The sequence below is a fragment of the Brienomyrus brachyistius genome, chromosome 19, assembly GCF_023856365.1.
Source record: "Brienomyrus brachyistius isolate T26 chromosome 19, BBRACH_0.4, whole genome shotgun sequence".
Lineage (NCBI taxonomy): Eukaryota > Metazoa > Chordata > Actinopteri > Osteoglossiformes > Mormyridae > Brienomyrus > Brienomyrus brachyistius.
The window spans coordinates 3421648-3440405 of NC_064551.1; the positions used below are offsets into that span (position 1 = coordinate 3421648).

At 42.3% G+C, this 18758-nt stretch overlaps 1 protein-coding gene across 5 annotated transcripts in view; it reads left to right on the forward strand.

The window, feature by feature from the left end:
* LOC125715208 (heparan sulfate glucosamine 3-O-sulfotransferase 5-like) overlaps positions 1-18758 on the forward strand; it is a 42416-nt gene that overhangs the window by 2146 nt on the left and 21512 nt on the right. For 2 of the 5 annotated variants that reach the window (XM_048986518.1, XM_048986520.1), the window contains exon 2: positions 3279-3358. The exons of the other annotated variants lie outside the window; for them this stretch is intronic. The gene's annotated coding sequence lies outside the window, so the exon portion shown is untranslated. The remainder of the gene's footprint in view (positions 1-3278; positions 3359-18758) is intronic. 5 annotated transcript variants of the gene reach the window in all.

Here is an 18758-nt window from a genome sequence, read left to right on the forward strand (position 1 = left end):
CATTACCGGGGCTGCTGGACTGCACTAAAACACCCTCCTTTATACATAGCTTAGAATAAAACCTGTTGAACTTTGGTTCTGTCCTCAATCCCCAACCCCCCCCCCCCCCCCACACAAAATCACACCTTAAGCCCAAGCAATGATTGCTGTGTTGCCGATCACCTTACGGAGCTCAATAAACGTAACGGTGACAAGCTACTGCACCATATTAATCTTAATGACGGAGCAGGGAACAAGCTTCCCCTTAAAGGGAATTAAAGACTAGGAGCTGTATTTGGAAACAAGACGGCATAATGTTGACCTTCAGGGAGGAGGTGAGAGCAGAGTAGCCTGCGTGGCTTGGCAGAGTGACTGGAGCTTTGAAGAGATGCCAGGTGCAGTAAAACTGTCTGGAGAGCAAAAAGTAACCGTAGTCACTTTATCATTTTTGTGGCACATGGGGAACAAATCAAAATTTTGTCCTTCCTTATGTGTGTGTGCTCCCCAACTGCTCCTCTGTTATCCTGGCACCTTTTTCAAGAAGTTCGGGTTTCATGTGGTTGGAAGTTAGTAATTATTTGTTATCAGTTTTAATTTTGTCACAATTTGGAAGTAGTTTGTTTCTGCTTGCGTCGGTTAGGGGTATTGCTGGTGCCGTAATATCTTTAAAATATAGCGAGTGAAGGAACTGCAAATGTCGTTAAAATCGTTACATTTTTATAAGTCTGCATTGTATGTCAGACCATATTTCAAACAGACTGATGTGGATGATATGCATCACCACTCTTCTGCCATTCTGGAGGAGTGTGGTTTGCTATTCCATTAACATGTTGAACTAGAGCAATATCAGCCTTAAATAATGTTGATCTATTGGCAGCTTTGAACTTGGCTGCCTTCTGAAAATACTGCAGATTTCTAAGTGACAGAGATAAATAGCACAAGCTAATTGCTAGCATTCTACACATACCCAGGAATCAGGGTTCAGTGCAGTTGCAAAGATGGGTTCTGAAATGCATCAGTTCACAAACCTCACATTCTCCAGTCATCTTCTTGTCACTTATGATTTATTGAAAAGGTAGCCGTGTCTCTTCTTCCCAGACTGATGATATTACTCATTTGCTTTAAAGACTTTGCTGGTTGAAATGGATATATTCTGTTTATCCTCCTGGAAACAACTCTGAGGCCTATGATTGTACTTGGGGGGTGGGGGGGGGGAACAAACCAATTCCAGAAATGGCTGAAAATTGGCACTCTTTATTACGTCCATTGTAGCCAGAAAGTTTCACTGTAGGTATCCCTTAAAAGCACTATTTGTGCCAACTACAGGATACATGCATTTACATTTTTTTTTTCCTGTTTGCAGTTTTTTCTGAGCTCATCAGGTTTGATATTTCACTTGCACTTTGCTGGACACCAGTGAAAATGGTACCTTTCCATTTTTAGATAACCACCAATGCTCTATGCCACGATAACTTCCTAGTTAATATACATCGATGTATTACTGCAATAATGGTGTTTATATCCTTTGAAATGGACTAAATAGTGGTAAGTAGCCTCATGAGTGGCATTTATATTTTTCTGAAAAGCTTTTAAAATGCACTTGCCCGAATGCCTAAAATGTCATTATGGGTCTTTAAAATAACGATCCACCCAAATCTGTCCTGACTAGTGAACAAAACTGTTGAACTGACAAACGTCGATGGTGGAAAAAAATAATTTTTTAAAAAATCACATGTTCGTTTAGTATAGCTCGACAGGAATTTTTCCATATATTTTCTACATACTGTCAGCCAATGCTTTCATTCACGACTTACCTTTTTGTCTTTATAATTGAATGTTTTTGAAAAGCTTTTATCTTTTTCTGTTAACGGCTGTCAATGTTCTATGTGAAAGGACACCTTTTTAATGAATTGAAAGCATGAATGACATCGTCTACCATTCCGTATTTTTTTTTTGTGTATTTCTACTATAGTTGCTTTTGCTGAAACCTAATATTAAATCTGTCCGTCTTAACTTACCCTGAAATTTTCTAGAGTACTGGATCTATTTTACTGTCATTTTTGAAGGGGTATGATCATATAAGCACCCACTTGGACTGATTGTTTATAAAAGAATATCTACATTGTTTTAGATAGCCTCTTTAGACACATTGTGCACCCACAGAAAGCCCTTTGTGGACGGTCATACTCTAGCTTTAGACTCTTGTATAGCAGCTCTGTTCCTGGCTCCTGGTTCCTGACTACAGCGATTAAAGTTTGAAACATGCCATAATAGGAAGGATACATCACCTCTGTGGACAGCTAGATTTAAAGTACATGGAGTGTCTCTCGTAAGATCAACTGTACTGCTTGTGGTATAGAGGCTTTCTGAGGGCGAAAAAAGGATCAAGATTGCTCTGGCATGGGTTTCTCTCGGCGCACTGCTCCACTCATGTAATCGACTTCAGGATACATAAATAATGAGTGGAGCTCCACATGCTTGACGGATACTGTTAAGCTTCCTTCTGTAGTACTCCTTGCAGATGCAAAGGCTTTCCCTTTCCACCTTGCCAGTAGGATCTCAAGCTTCTGTTGCGTGCTAGTGCTACTTAACTGATAAAGATGAGCAGCAGCTTTCCTGAATGGAGATTCTTGTATGCTCCCTGTAGCAAAATAAGCCACCGGTATGTGTACAACCCAGATGGAAGGTCAATGTACATCATAGGCTTAATCTTGAGAATGTGTGCCAGTCATCCCATAAGTGCATGCTCTTGGTTTGTGACAGGAGATCAGACACACTCTAGAACAGGGGTCTCCAACTCCGGTCCTGGAGGACTACCGTCCAGTAGGTTTTCTATCCTACCTGGCTTCCGATGAGCCACACCTGTTCTCAGGTAAATATCAGGAACAGGGGTGGCTCATCAGAAGCCAGGTAGGTTAGAAAACCTACTGGACGGTAGCCCTCCAGGACCGGAGTTGGAGACCCCTGCTCTGGAATATCTACACTTATGAGACTAGGAAGTTGGGGCGGAGGGGTGGCACAGTGGTGCGGTGGTTAGCACTGCTGCCTCACACCTCTGGGACCTGGTTTGAAGTGTGTAGAGTGTGTGGTGTTTGCATGTTCTCCCCATGTTATCGTGGGGCTTCCTCCAGGTACTCTGGTTCCCCCCCACAGTCCAGAAACATGCTGAGGCTAATTGGAGTTACCAAATTCCCCATAGATGTGCGTGTGTGAGTGAATGGTGTGTGTGTGTGTGTATGTGTGTGCCCTGCTATGGGTTGGCACCCCATCCTGGGTTGTTCCCTGTCTTTCACCCGTAGCCTCTATGAAAAGCTCCAGACCTCCAGCGGCCCTGCGTGGGACTGACAGTTCCAGAAGATGGATGGATGGAGTTGGGAAGGTGATGTTTATGAAGTGGTTTTTTACCTCATTAATGGGCAATATGAATATCAAGCAGAAATCCTACATCAACTAGACCCTAAACACTGCATAATTTCGAAACATTTCGATGCACCAGAAGCAAGCGTGACACCTGAGGAAGTATCCAACTGGACGAGTAACGACAGTGTTGCTGACATGCAGAAAATGTGCTTTGTAGGGAAACTCAGTGGTCAGATAGGTTTTTGATAGAGGCAGCAGTATGTAAAACTCAGATAGGCTGATAACAATGGAACCATTTCACAGCGAGATATTTTCTCAAGAAAGAAAAATACTTCTTATCTACTGATCTGAATATCTGTTTTTAAATTATGATAATACTGTTCAGATTACAAGCTATGTTGTTTTAGCCCAATACATTTTGAATATAAGGAGGATTTTTACGTTGGTATACTATGGTTTATATCTTTATATCTTTAAATTTAATGTGGTTTGTTCTAATTTAAGTCCAGCTGAATATGACATTGTCTCACATTAGATGTCCACTGCCTTTAGATTGAGTGGATGACATTATAAAGCCAGATTGTCATGATCAAACACTTGTGTGTCTGCAGACAAGATCAATATCGCATATGAATTCATACTGGCTACAGTGTGGATGAGAAATACTACCCATTGATATTGCAGATTATCTTAATGCTTCATGTCTCCTGCACTTTGCCAGCAAGTTAGTGTGGTAAGGCAAAAAGAGTCTTGTCTTTCTAGTATTTATTTGGAAATATTTGGATCTATGTGTAATTATCCCCCCCCCCCCCAATATATTATAAATCAATACATAGAAATCTATTTTATTTGTCTGATTTTGCATCTTAGCATGGTTATCAGAGTCTTGGTATGTAGCCTGATGCTGCTGACAGACCAGTATTGAGCCCTTCAGGAAGCTGCGCTGTTTCTTTAACATTCAGCCGAGCTGTGATAAGATTTAGACCACTTACTATTTGCACATAGGCTCCAAAACTATTAAAAAAAGATGAACTGTTAAGGGGTTATTGATGTGCTTTGGACGTAATGCCATTGTACTAAATAGAAAAATCATTTCTAATTATATTTTCAACAGTAAGCTGATTTAGCTCAGTCAATTTCTCTTACTCTGGCAGAGTAATGGCAGACATAACTAGATGAGAGCTGGGTTCATCAATTGCAGAGCGTCCATCCCCTTGACCGTGAGGAATGAGAGCAGAACAGCTAAGGGAAGGCACCTTATTTTCCCATTTAAATTAGATTTGTTTTGATTGCTTGTGTGAGTTAATACATAAAGAGACCCAACTGTTTATTATTTACTGATTGACTACAGTTTAAAGAGATTTGGCTTTGCAGCTAAATTAAGCCAGATTGTATTTAGCTGAAAGGGGATATTTATGAATATGTGTAGAATGAAGGTTCTGACTTTGACTTTTCTGTTTTTTCGTACTGAGAATTGGTCAAACCCAAACTAAGAAGCAGCTTGTGTTGTTTTCCCCGTCTTTACATTACATATTTTATTAGGAAGACATATGGGAGAGTTGTGTGTCACCGAACGCTGTGAGAAAATGGAAAAGCTGTACAGCCTGGCTTTGGATCTCACTGGGCTATTTAAGCCAGCATTAAACAGAGTCGTGTGTAAAACACAATTTTAGACAAATGTGAGTTTAATTTCTCAGCTGTATCTGCTGCCGTCAATTAATGGTTTATAGGAGGTGCTCTGAGTGTTACCATGGCGATGGGTGCCATTGGCAGGGCTGGATATTTCCCGAGGGCACTGGATATAGCACTGCAAGTTTATTTCATGATTCCATTTTAAATGATTTAAACGGTTTAAGATTTAAATTCAAAATTCCGAGTGTTTGGCGATGAGAGGAGGGAGTACGAAACGAAAAGGTCGGCTCCGAGAACTCTGATAAGAGATGCTTTGTGTTTTTCCCCTTTCAAGCCGGTTTCTAGGTTTGTTGAAAGAAAGTGTTCTATGAACAGCAAGAATTTGTGAGACAAGGGGTACCAGATGTATCCACTGCTGTGAGAGAGATCAATTTAGTTCATCTGGCCTCCTGTCCAGTATCAGTCGAGTGTAATGGCTAGGTCTGCAGCTAGAGGCAAGGGGTTCTCCGATTGTCCATGGACCCTGCAGGTACCTGCTGTGTAGCCGCGTGCGGAGAATTGTAGATGTACTTTTGTGAGGAATTGCAGAAGCAATGAATTAGTGTCCACTGACAGGATGTCTTTAGAAATGCTTAAATCGAATGTAAGGAAAGATAGTTTCACATATATCAAATTTGAAAACAGTGTTTTGTTTTAAAGCCTTGTTAAACAGTGATTACGCTTTAGTTCTTAAATGAATGATTGATGTTACTTTGTTGAACCCCAGATCTGAAAGCATCTGTAGTCACCGAAGTGCTTTGTGTCTATCATTCTACAGAGCTATTAATTGAAGTGTCACCTCTTTAAGTATGGTGCCTAAAAAAGGGGACAAATGAGTTGCGCCCACAACACATGGAACCAAAAGTCATTTAGAGTATATTTACACTTTCATGTAACTACTTATGTGGGTTCTCTTCAAAGTGCACACCTTGTGAGAGCTTCCTGGAATGGGACACCTCAGCTCTATCCCCAGACTCAAAAGCAATTTGGCGCTGCAGTGAGGTATGGTGAACAGACAATCCATGGTGCGGCTCTCAGGCAAAAGGTGTTTTATTTAACAACTGAACTCAAAAAAGAGAAACAAAGGACCAAAAAGGGTCAAAACGAGCAGGGAAACACTAAGGTGTTTTCACAAGGAGCACAGGGTAACACAAGGCAAGCAAACTCTGACTATTAAGGGAAACAAGCAGGAATCAAAGGCAATAACACACAAAGGAACGAGGAACAGAAAAACGACCGAACAGCAATTCTAGAACACAAACACACTCAATGACCGACTGAAGACTGAAGCATGGACTGACACTTATATACACAAATAACTACATTCGACGAGAGACAGATGGGGGCAGTTAGCAGTTACTAGGGATTAAGATCACTGGGGAACAGATATGGGCAATAAGAGACCAAGAAAACACCAAGGGAGACTAAAACAAGGGTAACTAAACATTAATGAAAACTGAAATAACAACTAAGAACAAAACAAGGAACTGCACAGAAATACATCAACAGAAATAAGCCAACAACATAAATATAAATGTAAGCCACGTCAGAAAAGGGAAGCCTGAATGACACGGCTACCCACTTCACCCATAAAGCCATACAGTGGCCTGGGGAACAGCAGATAACACTAGGGGCTAAGAACAATCTGATGGTCAGCAGCACCTGCTGGCCAAACAGGGAACTGACATACAGAAGAGGCAGGACTGGGACTGATCCTGACCTTTAGAGGCCTTCACTGTTACGGTGAAATGTATCATGCAAAGAGAACAATCAGGGCTTGAGCATGAGCCGTCACAAGTCCCAGGTTCTTAGGCTTGTGTTTAATGCTGCCTCGACCTCTTTGTTTTAATGAAGTTCTTGCCTTAACACACAAGAACATGTCATGCAATAAATGGCAATAACATGAAATTACTCAGTCCTGGTGTCCGACATCAATTTAAATAATGCCATATAATGGTATTATAATAGTAACTAATTGCATATTGTTTGTGTTGTATATTATTTTATTTTATTATTTTAACCTGTCTAGGTTACCCAGTTGGAAAATGGATGGATGGTGTTGTACTTTTGTTTGGACTCGCGTTGATGATAATGTGACGTCTAAGTCTAAATACCATAAAAAAACTTGACTTTAACTGAAGAATTTTAAACCCAGAATCTCTGGGTTTCCTGGGATTCATTCCATGTTTGCAGTGAATTTCATTCTGGAATATGTATGGATGGAAAGATTTCAAGTACATTTCTCTTTGAACAGCTATGCTCTCAAAAGCCAGTCTTTGTGAACCCCTATGATTTTTTTCTCCTTCCTGCTGGAAAATACTTTTAAGAATTTTAGTGTTTTTTTTACATATGAGAAAAATGTCCTCCTCCCCTTTAATACATTCTACGTATAGTATTGAAATGCTTAATATTAGACATCGTCACGTTTACTTTGGATTTCAAATGAATAAACATTTTTGCTTTTTAACGTGCTAGTACCACATTTCCCCAGGTTTGCATAAAATTAACAGTTATAGAGGTGTACTGTAAGACTACTGCAGTCGAACTCTTTAATGGATTCAATTGGATTTTCTAACTCAAAGTGATTTTTGTTAGCCTTCCTCATTATGTGAGAGAGAGCCCCCCCCCCCCCCCCCGTGTGGCTCTCAATCTGTTCGAATGCTCTGTGTGCTGACAGTTGCTGCATAGCACTTGTCCATTAACAGCTACCTTTATTGGTCCAGTCTTGGACTCCTCGAAGTATTTACAGGATTATTCTGGGGGGGGGGCTACTGTACTTAGGCTAACCCGAGTTGACCTCGTGGGTGGGGGCTTCAGAGGCCTTTTCGAAGCATGAGCAATTTCTTACATCCATCTGAACGGGGCATTCAGATGGTCGCCCAGCTTGGCAGTTGTCTTTTCACTTATATTGTATCGATCTCAATGGCGGCACGCTAATAATGAGTCATGTCATTAAATGCAATGACCTGCTCTGTATTGAATTACCTCCCACTCTGGTGTAGATGGCCCTTGTAATTAGGGTCTGAGCAGAAGCACTTAGAAAGAGAAGCAGCAGCAAAGCATAATTGCAGAGATTGCCTTCGCTCAGATACCAGTGGGGGGAAAAACCCGCAAGTTTATAGTCCTCACCTTTTATCAGTCCCCATACTTAAAGAGATTAATAGTTTGGGATAACAGCCGGAATAAAACGCTGGTGTGAAACTGACAGAATAATCATTTACTTTAATGGATGGGGGGTGTATATCCATTTTATTAAATGAGTTTGTTGTTTCTTTATTGACTTTGGGTTCTGTGAACATTTAGTGCACTGCATGGAACACATATGGCGAATGAACTGTTTATATGTCAAAAGATTTTTTTTTTTAAACCAAAGAAGAAATTGGATTAATTTACGGCAGGAATTTGCAGGTTCAGTACACACCTTTGTAGGGACAAGACAAATTTACACCTGACTCATCGGAGCAGGAAATATAATAGGTATGAAATGAGTGGGACCCACCAGAAGCACGTAAGCAGTGCAGGGAATTGCAGCCGGTGTTCCATAGTAGTTTCCTCTCATCGCCCTAGACGGATACCTTTATGTCGTGCTGAGTCTGCCTGTGCCGTGGCCTTGGGATGCTCGAGGCAGCAGGCCAGATTCACGCGTGCTTCCGAGAGGTTACCTACACATCCGCCGCTGTTCTCCTCACCCATGCAGGCTTGGCCTGACCGGCTAATGCGCCGGCTGAATAATTTACATGCCGAGGTGAAACCAAGGCTCCCAAGTACTAGGTCATGGCATATAATTCATGGTTATAATTTGGGACTCCATCAGAAAATTTAAAATAATCCGTGCACATCAGCTGTTATTAGCCACCGTGTTTTTTTCCATTAATTATGCATGTGTATGATAAGGTAGTGCTCAGTCAGATTTCCAAATCATGCCAAAGCTAGCAGACATTTTTCATGAAACTGTTGGGCAAACATGTGATAACATTTGCATTCCGCATGCAGTCTGTTGAAGCCCATACATATGTATGAATTGAGCATTTTCTTTTGGCCCCTTCCTAAACAGATTCCTTTCACAGCACATTCTCCCGGACTTTTATCCTCATAAGTTTATTACTTTCGCAGGACAGAGCCTGCACTGATTCAGTATTCAGGTCACCTTTTTAATAGCTTGAAGAGATGTAATAAAGGACGTGTCAGAGGCCGTAAAGGGTGGAAAACTGGGAAGCTTTTTCAGTCAAAATAAGAAAATCCCATTAATATTTAATTTTCCCTCCCACCGTCGACCCAAGACTCAACGGCTTGGCTTCTCATCAATTATACCACAAGGTGGAACAGGTAGCTGAGAGATGCAGGAAAAAAAAAGAAAAATAAAAAGACTTGTATGCGTTTGCCAAATGGCTTGAAATCCGGTTCCCCTAGAGCCTACCTCTAAACAGACGACGCTAATGATGGAATGGAATTTGTTGGTTTGACAACATTAGCTTCACTCAGGATGCTCAGCAATCCAGGGTAGGGTGGGAGAGGAGCCAACTGGCTCCCAGCTTCTGCAGTCCAATTTATAACGCGCCTTGAATCTTTCTGTAGCAATGGGCTGGAATTCGCTCTGTTTCACCTTGCCATGATGCAGAAGTAAACGGATAAAAGGTAGGATACGCAGCCACATCATTAGCTCTGGGCATTTAAAAACTTTTGCGGCATCATCAGCTGCATCACCTAGCCTCACAGTCACTGCCGGCTGCGATGCCTTAAAATGGAGGCAAATAGCAAACACTCTAGCAATGTGCCTGATTTTTTTCTTTTTTTTATCGGCTGTATGACTCACAAATCACATAGATTTTCAAGAATATCTAAACAAGTCCCGAAGCACTAACTGACTAATATATTTTGGGTGTAAAACTAGATTACTCCAAAATTTCTCCCCTAAATATTCCCTGTAGACACGAAACAGGCTTTGTGTAAAAAAAAAAATTAAAAATCATCCAATTTAAAGTTTCTGTTCATGCAACCTATAAATTAGGATTCCAGTAAAGCAGATGAATTCAAACTGATTAATAGCAGTGTAAAATGACCCTGAAGCTAAAAATTTAAATTGTCTCGGACTTAAAGAGCTCTGACATAATGTCAGGTTCTTTAAATATTAAAATTATCCTGAAAGCAAGAAGTGTCACTTTGGCTTAGAAAATCAGCATGTCACACGACAAGAGTGCTTAGCACTTGGCATCTTAACTTCCAGCAAGCTCTGGCTTTGAGCCTCTTGTACGGATGCATTCTGAGGTCAAGTTAATTTCCTCATGTGGCAAACCAGAACAGAGGCATCCCTAATCTTGTCAGATCTGGGGAGACTGCCTTCCATTCTGCTCATGTAGGCACGACGCGGGATATTTCAAAGTAAAGTTTGTGCTTTTAGTATGCACCATGCACAGCTTCTTAAAACGAGACAGTCACGCACGGACACGCTCGGACAGTCGTTTGACGGCCGCAGCAGTGGTGTCTGAAACAACTGCGTATCATAATGGATTATCTGAATCGTGAATTTCAGTCTTCAAGGAAAAGCCTCATTGAGGCTGCTCAGAAAGTGTCACTTAAAAGGGCTGGTTGGTGGATCTTAGTAGTGCTCGACATCCCCTGCCCCCAATCATTTCAGCTTTTTGCGTATTCTGTGACGCTGCAGAGCAGCGGGTCTGCATGGACACGTCTCCGGACGCTGCTCTGGAGGAGCGTGTGACAGGAGGTGGTCTGCGGCAGGTCACGTCCACAGATTTCACTGTGACCATCTAAAATCTCCTTGGTTACCGGTGCAGAACGGAGTGCGGAAAGGGGCACCGGTGTCTCGTGTTTTCAGCCCACCGCACTAATCTGCTGAGCTCCGCTTTTGGGTTCCAGGGCATGCGGCTTGTCATCCGTCGCTTCCTGTTCCCTGCAGTTAGTTCTCAGCGTTAGCAAATGTGTTGGGTAATGTGTATCATTAATATTAAAGAGGTTCTATACTGTAGCTCACACTAGCTTTTGTGTAACTTTACTAATATTGGTATATGTGCAGAAACTGTGGAACCTTTCATATGAAAGTCTTCATTTTGCATACATATGCCGATATTTTATGCAAAATTTAAATAAATCTTAAAATGCCACATCATTTTAATAGATAGGTTCAGCTGGTTTTTTGGCAAAAGACAAGTCAGAAGTGGTTTCCAGAAGGGTGTAGATTCCATTCATGATGAACCTCAACCTTTGGGTCCTTTGGCAATGTACTTACCCTGTGTCAAAAATACAAACTGTGTTCACAAAGTTGCAAAGATACTTTTAGATTTAATTTAAGATAAGAAAACACTTTCATCCAAAGCAACTATTGTAGGTTTGTAGCCCATTTGTACAGTTAATGTGTTTAGTGATGCAGTAGCAGAATTCAGTATCCACTCAAACGTGCCACATATGTGAATCCTCTTCTCTGTAATTTTATGCATTTTAATGGCTGCCAGTTTTGTTCCATGCGCTAGCTGATGTGCGGACTGGTGTCGTCTTTTTACATCCGACGGAGCCTATTGTGATGGTGTGAATTCAGTGCTCCTGTGCTTCCCTGATAGAAGCTATCCGCGGTTGCAGCTACACAGCTTCTTTCCCATAATCCTCCGGTCGGGAGCTAGTAGCTATTATACCAAGGATTTAATTTACTGTGCTTCTGCTGGGCTCACCAGGCTGAAATACTGCCCAAATGTGACTGTAATCTCTGGCATTAATCTTCCACATTTCCAAATGTGTGTTGTTGCTATAAAAAAAAAGGTGTTCAGAGGAAAATTACAGTGTGAGGAGCTGTGCTGTTTAAATGCTCCAATACAGTGTTGATCTTTGCGCATCTGGAAAATGGACGCAGCTTTACTGACGGATTTGAGGAACATATGATCCTTTATGTGTTAAAAGTTTTGGACAGATTAATCGTTCGACTGACGGATTTATTATGATAATCGCGATTGCATGGCCCTCCATGGTCTTTCTTGGATGCACAAGAGTGGAGATCTGTCTTGTTTTTTTCCTTTTCCCTCTGGAACTTGGTGCCATCGCACTAGCGTGGAAAAATATTTGCGTCTCATTCATATCCATTATATCGGCACAACGAGAAAATCAGGTCCCTTGCATCTGGTGGCAGAGCAATAGTCTTCATGGAACTTTGACCCACGGATGTCTGTATAGCTCAGCCAATGTGGTGCAATGTAGGTGGGTTGAACCTGCAGCTTCACCAGCTGTGGGACAAAATGGAGCAACCAATTCTTTTTAACTATCGAATGCCAGAATATAAGTTTGCAAACAGGAGAAAAGCTGCATGGCTGGCAGCGAGCATTGAAACTGGTCTGGAAGGTAGAAAGCATATTGCAGTGCTCTGGGTGACTTTGTTATACGCGTCACAACTAGCTAACTAGCTAGAATATGCATTTATTGCACCGTGTGATACTAATTTCACCAAAAACTGACTGGTGTGCTACACAAAAAAAAAATGTAATAAGCAGTGTTCAAATGTATATCTTATAGGGAAAACTAAATGTGACATTCCTTATCCGCATTATTCCTCACTGCACCAACGCTGTCTTGAAACGAAACATCACGTCCCGTGCCATGCTCACGTCACCTCAACACGGCGAAGACGACGCCGTTTTTTTTGCGCTCTTGTGGTCGCATCTTTAGACCCCTGCCTCTTGAAAAATACGCTGCCTGTGCAAACACCTTGTCCCCGAGGTCTAGTCATTTTACACTCTGCTGATCGGTCTCATGCTCAATGGAACCAGATCTTCATACGGGGCAAAATGAACCCATCGTGCCATCGTTAGTGCTGGGAGTGCTCCTCACATATCCCACTGTCTATGCCCATATGCTGTAAGTATTAATATATACCATACATTAGTTACTCAAAGTTGAATCATTTTATTCTGTCCTTCTTTACAAAATCATGTATGCTACTCTATGAAAGAACTGTAAAGCACAAGGCATTATTTACTGTGAACCCACTTGTGCTGCACTGGGTCTTGGCCGGTCTGGGAGCCTGGAGCCTATCCCAGTATCCCAGGTAGCATAGAGAACATGACTGGGGTACGTCCTAGATAGGATGCACTACCCAGAGACATGATTATAAAAAATATGTGTAAATAAATCTAATAATGTAATGTACATATATATTTGCGGTCAAACATACTGTGTATTATATACAAATGTATAATGCATTTTACCCCCAAAAAAATCACCTCTGCAATACATTTTGTATGCTTGAAACACAAATACATATTAAGAAGTACTGCAGTTTTGAGGTCAGCGGCAGACAGGCTGTGTGAAAGGAGAGTTGCAGTGCAGATTATTTCATGATCCACCAGGGCAACTATGGCCAACAGGAAGCGGGGGCCTCCAGACTCGTGTCGGTTGGGTTGAGGTGCTGTCCGTGGTGCTGTACTCCTAAGCCTGATCCCCCCTTCACAGTGTGGACTGCCGCAAAACTGAAAACCAGATGCTCCTACATGATGGGATTTCACCGATGGGATTATGGGATTGTGCTTGATTGTTTGTTTGCTTAAAATCAATTACATGCCCAAGTTAACAATGTTTGATCATTTTCCGTCCTCCTTATCCCCTTATATGTGTGTCATTACGAATGTGTCAGGTGTATTTGGAACAAATGTGTTTATGAATGGGTGCAAAATACCTCATTAGCAGCACCGTGCCACTGTGCAAACAAATCTGATTGTTTTGGAGATCGAGTAAAATGCAGAGCTGGACAGTTTGCTCGGCCAAATTTGATTCCGCCACAAATTGATGCCATGTCAAAATGGATCCGTGCTGTGATTTGTGTGATGGGTAAACAACCTCTTAATGCATTTGCATAAACGAACTATTATTGATAACGGCAGAGATGGGGATAGAGGTCTAGCACCCAGCTTGTTATGGAAGTGAGTGTCACACGTTCTTGAAGATTGATGTGCGACACAAACGCATTTTCATAACTATGCTTGTGAAGCAGTGGCCAGCAGCAGGCCTCAGGTTTAGCATTGACGCAAAAAATAAAGTGCTGCTTTGTCTAGAAGTTACCGGTCATTCACGGTGTGCAGTCGCCTAGCTGCTACGCGGCCAAAAAGAATCACTAGTAGACTAGAAACGTCATGGATAGTTTTATGGCACAGGTCTTTATATGAGAGCCGTGATGAGCAAAATATGTTTTAGTGCTGAGTCGTAAATATCCTTATGACAAGAAATGTCATGTTTAGATGAGCCTTCATAAAACTCCAATATCCTATAAATATTTTATAAAAGTTATTATATTTATTGTGCCAATTCCACTGTGTTTTTTTTTCCCCAAGTCCCACAGCATAGTAATGAAAATAATTAGCACAGGTTTAAAAAATAATAAAAAAACACACACACACAGGCATAAACTGACCACTGTTTTCTTTGACACGCTCTCCGGTGGAGATTGAATGGCCCATCCTCTCATACTTCGGCTGTGTTCTGGAGAAAGAGAGAGTGCCCCACTGCCCTTCTTTGCTTAGGTTCAAACAGCAACTGTGGGAATATCTATACTCACTCTTACAGTTGGAATGGAGTTCTATCTCAGACTGGCGTTTTCCTGACTGGCTTTTTAAGTGTCGTTCTTTATTGTCATTAGTGACTCTTTACAGTGTGGTGCCCAAAAAATAGCTGGTTTTATAGCGGAGTCCTCTGGCAACGGTGTAGAATGTGACATTTGGCTGACCGTGTGATTTGATTTGCTCCCGACCACAGCTGACAAACTCTTCATTATTTGTCAACACAGCTCTACATTACTTATTAATGTCATTTTCATGGTTTATTAGGCCTTCTGGCAAAGCAGTTCATCGGGGACTTGGGGAGAGTCACCCTCCCACCTCCCCCCTTTCTCGGGCACCGTGGCAACAAACCCAGCAACCTAAAAGACAGCAAACACCTCAGATGGTCCCCATTTGTGGCACATAACCGGTGGACTGTGCCGAAGCATGGAGGCAGCACGCTCTGACTCGGAGCGGTAACCATGGTCACAGGCGGTGTCCCCTGTGAATCTGTGCGCCTTGGGTGCCTCGCAGCAGGTCGGCCGACTCTCGACGGGACTCTGCTTGCTGTGTCATACCGGCTCAGCTTGCTGATCCATCATCTCGCGTTTGGCGGCCTCATAACCACTTAGTAGGCCTCATTGCCTGCCAAGCTTGCCATCTACCCTTATCTCTATTCCACCGGTGACGACGCCATACCGTCGCCGTTCCTGTAAGGCGAACTGCCCAAAACATGCTCCTCTACAATGTAAACTAAAATGAAGTTATTCGAACCAGGATCTGCGCTCTTTTTGAGCTGTGCGTTTCTACCCTTTTCAGTACAGCCAGCCTTGTGCCTTGTCCAAAGTGAGGCTGCTCAGTCTCTTTCTCTGTTTACAATCGAACAGTCTTGCGTCAGATATTCTGCCTCTGGCTCCATTCTCCAAGTGGATGCACGAAGAAAGTCTCCTAAATCGGTTGTGACATATTTCTGCTAAAGTCTTGTTATATGGGATAAGGTAAACTAATTGGATATCCATAGGTAATCGAAGCAGGAGGTTTTTTCTGTAAAACTCAGCCCCCTGGGGAATACCGTTATTTATTAAAGTCATTAAAAACTGGCTGAATTCACTTTTACAAGCAAACAGAAAGAGAAAATAGGTTTATAGGTAGATAGAACATTGATTTCCGGCTGTCACAGAAATAACCGGAGCAGTGTGTAAGCAACCTTTGTTCTTCATCAATCCGGTATGTTTATAAAGTTTCTCTTCGAAAACAAAATATACCAGAAAAACACACAGAGCCTTTTATATATATATATATATATAAAATGCATTATAGTTAAACAGAGGCTGGCGGTACTGTTCTTACAAAGATACTTGTTTGTAAACGTGGGTTAGAAACAATTCCTCCAGTGTTGGGGGAACCTTTTGAAGCAGCGGTTTGGTGTCGCAATGCCATTTGGGGACCGTTTTATGCACTGATCTATGAGCTAAAAAAAAATAAATGAAAGATATTGGCCATACTTGAATGTCCAAGTTCAATCTGAACAATTGCAATATTTATCCAATATTTCCTGAAGATCTCCACAAACAATTATGGCAAAAGCAGATTTATCTTTGATTATTTATTTTTTTTAACTAATGGTTTTCTTATTGTATGTTACACATGGAACCACAAGACAAGACTCTGCGCCATAATGAACCTGAGAACAGGAGGAGCCATTAGATGCTTATTGGCTTTCCAGGGAGCAGCCAGCTAACTGGCACGTTTTTCCTGCAACAAGACCAAGGTAATTACACTGGCAAGAAAACTCCCTTATCTGTAATGAACACTTGGTACCACTTTAAAAGGTTTTGCATCCACCCAGGACAGAACCCCCAGCCTGTCTGGCAAGTCATGGATAGACACTTCCCATCTGTACTGTACCGGTCAGCTGCCTCCACAATGTCCGTGGAGTGTCTATCACGGTCAGTAAGCATTCGACTGTTACTCAAACGTACTGCGTCCCGTGCGGAAGATTGCCGTTAATGTAATTGAGACAAGGAAGAGGGTTGTTTGGAGGTGGTGCAAGAAATAACGGAAATCGGTGTCAAAACTGTAGGATTTTGGATGTCTCTGCGCAGTGGATTATGTAAAATGCAAACATCCCCTGAGCTTCGATCACTGCTTGTTGATACGTGCCCCAGACACCTGATATGACTTCTGTCACTCTCGAGCTCTCTCTGCCAGAAAGGAGTCTTCGGGAGGATGGAGACAGCGAGTGACAAACGTGATTATGGGAATCAGCTCTATTTACAAGTCATTAATGCTGTGCATTTGCATTGACAGCTGCCTGGAAGCTGCTATCAGTCTCTATCACTGGCATATTGATCCTTGTCTGTAGAACTTAGCTATCACAAGCTGTGTCTACATTCCTCTGCACGACACTTTGGTGCTCACCACAGTGGTTTGCCCATGGCTTATGGATTTGTGTGCAGTGCTTGTGTGAGTGCATTATCCAGTGTGGCTGTGTTTCATTGGTTTTATGTAGCAGAATGCACGCAGCAGTCCTTGTGGTCGTGTTAGTCAAGAACCGTGGGTCAGTTGTATCGTCAGTGTAAGAGTTATATGGAATTTATACAGAGCTCAAGAACACACAGCTGGAAACTATACTGAAACAAATATAAGACAAAAAGATTTGTGCCGACTGTTCTGGTTTTCAGTTTCCATAATAAATGGGCTGATTTAGTAGATGAAGACACCATTACTGTCAAATTACTAACCAGTCCATGTTCCCCATCCAACCGCTTTGATTTGATTTGCCAAATTTCTGCTTCCGAGGAATGCTATTAGCCCAAATCGTGGAAGAGCAGGCAGAGAGCCTTAAGCGCCAAAATAAAAGACCCATTGGAGCCTGAAAATGTAATGATTATGGGTTTGCAGGAGCAGGCTATCTCTCAGAGACAGATACCGGCTTCACAGAGTGTGGCGTTGAAGTGCAAGCAAGCTTTGCAAGTCAGAACATGAATGGAGCTCTGTGTTTACACTCACCACCAACTGACTCGGTGAAAGAAGTCAGACTGTCAGATATATGTGACGCATCTCGGCGAGCGCCTGCGCTTGTTGTGACACAGCAGATAACAGGCAAGGACTTGCTGCGGTGCCTGGTGGAAATTATCGCTTGGAGTTGACGACTGCTGAACCTGGTGTATCGATGGCGGGTGGTTTTGCTCCCCTGGGCAAATGGACGTCTGATGGACGTCTGATGAGACTGAAGAGGCTCCAGCATCCTGACGGCTCTGGAGTTTCCCTGTTATCAATCTTTTTCGTTACGTATGAATCCATATATTTAGCTTAGATGTATTTATGTAGACCTGCGGTCGTTTTCCTCTTGTCTTCGGGTGCTTAAAATAATGGGCTCTTAAATGAACTGAGGTGACACGCGTTCAGAGAAAATGTAGACTGGGGCGGAATTAAAGTGATACAGTATGCTGCAGTATTTTGTAAGTTTGTTGATTAAATTACCACCCCGATAAAATTTGCCGAAATTTATCATGGGGGACCCCCCGCCCCCTTGGCACATTTTATCGGCGAGATTTCAAAAACACCAGAACAGCTTGGCTTTTGATGAAGAAAAGAAATTTTTAAAAAACACTGGGTTAATCCGTCCTTTTATTTCTACGTTTAACCTGTGTGTCAGCAGGCACGCTGCTCCCAACAGTCTGAGACGCGGAAGTTCATGATAAAGGTCCAGCTATCAAAGTCTTTATGGTATGGCAATGGATAACTGCCTCTCCCATAGATCGCCACTTGCCCACAACACTGGCCTCAGTAGGGCTCCACTTACAGACTGGACCCCCACGGTTTTTTTTCCAGCCCAGGAGCCACAATCACACAAGCAGCCTCTGACGAATTGTGGCCACCGAGGTGGATGCCGAGGCCAATCTCGCTGCTCACCCCTGCCTGTGGGAGAGCTGTCAGCTTTACAGCTGACCTTGGAGAGAATTCCGTCCCGTAATTTATGGCAAATGATGTTCTGAGGGGACCCAATTCCAAGATTCACTGTCATTTTGCACTAAACGATCACTCTGCCTCGAAAGACAATCTACAGTCCTGACAAGGCAATACCCTAAAAAATATTGCTCGGCCACACAGGTGTCCTATCCAATTATCTGGAGTAGAAATTAATACTTTTAAAAGCTGCTAGTTTTTGAAGGGTTATTGCAATTTATTCTTGTGAATTCCTCCACGCGGTATGAA